The 2,500-nt window shown below is 36.4% G+C and overlaps 1 pseudogene; it reads left to right on the forward strand.

Annotated features, from left to right (window-relative positions):
- Positions 1-1,019, forward strand: part of LOC137615039 (homeobox protein abdominal-A homolog) — a 110,584-nt pseudogene extending 109,565 nt beyond the window's left edge.
- Positions 1,020-2,500: the final 1,481 nt, after the last annotated feature.

The raw sequence follows: 2,500 nt of genomic DNA on the forward strand, positions 1-2,500 counted from the left end.
GCTTTCGACAATTTCAGGGCAAAAGGAGAAAGGACAATAATTCAGAAACCTGATAAAGAGTGAATAAAAGAAAAAAAAAACGTTCACGGCATGGCAAATAATGGCAAGAGCTAAGAGGGGAAAAGAGGAGGGCTGGTGAACGCCGGATGCATTCAGTTTAAAGATTTTATTCATAATTACAATTCACCATTAGCAAAAGTATCATGAAACTTGAGAACAAATTAAAGTTTTACCAGCTATCTCAGTATTTCACATAAAAATAAAAATACATACACACACACACACACACATATATATATATATATTATATATATATATATATATATATATATGTGTGTATGTGTGTGTGTGTGTCTTCATATAATTGTATGTGTATGTACAGACTCAATATAATGCCATTTCCCTCATCAAGGTATGTGGCTAGAAGAATTACAACATACCGGTTACTGAGACTTTTATACTTCAAGTGCCAAAATATTGGTTTCTTTATGTACCTTGACAGTTTCCTCATCAGCAGTGCGTCAAGGCCCCGAAATACTGCATCATTAGCCTTTTATATTAAACATATTCTGGCGATTACTGTATACAATATTAAGCAATCATCTCTCTCTCTCTCTCTCTCTCTCTCTCTCTCTCTCTCTCTCTCTCTCTCTGTCATCCTTACTTCCTCCTTCCTGGAAATTCGGAATTATACTCATTTCATTCTTTCCATATGAACGAACCATCTCAGGAAATTACATTCACCTTTCACCTACAATTATATGCCCATACACAGTACATATTACGTATATGCACACATACATAAACGTACATACTGTATGCATAACGAGATTAAAATGGGAGATGTTCAGCAAAATGTGTATCATATACCGATTAAAAACAACATGAAGAAGAGTTGGCCAATTAAATTCACCAATGTAAGGTTGCTGTAGCACACCGAGTAACCCACGGCGACCCAAAGCTAATAAATCACCTTAAATAATGATTCTCTTTTACAGGGAGGAAGTTCCCCTGCTTAACGTTCCTGCATGCGCATGTAGCCATGTTTTTGGATCTCTCTCTCTCTCTCTCTCTCTCTCTCTCTCTCTCTCTCTCTCTCTCTCTCTCTCTCTCTCTCTTGTGCGTGTACGTGTCCCTCCAGTTAGTTTGGAAGGAAGTAAATCGATGGGAGCTGGCCGTTTGCCAGGATCAATTCAGTGAAGTAAGGCGCCGCTGCCAAAAAGAGAATTTGGGGGCTAACTGATAGCAATAAAATACAGATACAGTGTCATACAGACAGAATGCCTTTCCGATGCTCTGTTGTGGCCGGTGTCGTTCCATGCGGATTCGCAGGATTACCCGGACGTTAATAGACAACAACTGAACGCATCCGCTGCCACAGTTACATCCGGAGGCTAAAGCACAAGGTTGAAATATTGCTGCCTCTGCATGAAATATAATCGCATGTGCACTGGGAAACCGTATCGCTTTTTTTTTTATTTACGGCTGGCGATGATTTATGAGAATTTGCCAAAAGGCCACAAGGCGCTGTGACTATTGTATCATTCGGTCCCTCAAGACAAGTAAAAATATATTGAAATATATTTAACTTTGAGCACTCATTACGTTTAGTGATAGGCGACTACATGTAGCTATTTCAATTACGGCTTCGAAGCTTTAACATAGCAGTAATTGATTAGGTCGTTAGAGATAACGAAAGATTAATAAATGTAATTCCATCGGGCAGTAATACATGCCTTCAAAATATAATTTATTCCACATTGTAAATTACTTCCTATTTACGATTGATATGAATTCGTTTGGTGACGTGATATCCATAAATCTCAATTGCCTTGTAAAATGGTCCGCAGTTTGCAATCAGATCTAATCCAAGTTGTTGGACGATTCGGTTTTCATTACTTGAAATACAAATTAATGAACGGATAGTGAAAATCCCTGAATCGTTTGGTAATTAGATCCTTGTAATTTCATCATTCACCGTTGATTACATATTCATTAGTGATACCTAAATAAATAAAAATACAACTTTATTAATATTCAAGGTTCATCGCAGACACCTTAAATAATGTCAAGTACGCATAATTACATCAACATTCATTAATGATTTAAAAACCAGTAGGAAAGCTGTTTATTATGAATATATTGGAGTTGTTGGACAACCCCGAATTAACTATCTACCTGACAATAACTAAATGATTATACTGTATAAGATTGTCCTCTTTATGATCAGTAAGTTAACGAGTTTTAAAGGAAAATAAACAACAATGCTGACGAGAATAACTTTATGATTTTTGTATCTTACGACGAAGTGAAAATCCAGATAAATACGATGGTTAATAATCGACATTTACAGATGATAACTGATATCATTATCACTTGTTATTTCCAGGTGTGCTAATTCAATATTCATAGCACGCATGTTTCTGCAAAACGTCCAACGCTCGATTTGTCATGATTTAGAGCTATTCAACAGGTCATATTTCATGCAATACTAAAACCT

This window comes from Palaemon carinicauda, chromosome 21 (assembly GCF_036898095.1).
Source record: "Palaemon carinicauda isolate YSFRI2023 chromosome 21, ASM3689809v2, whole genome shotgun sequence".
NCBI lineage: Eukaryota > Metazoa > Arthropoda > Malacostraca > Decapoda > Palaemonidae > Palaemon > Palaemon carinicauda.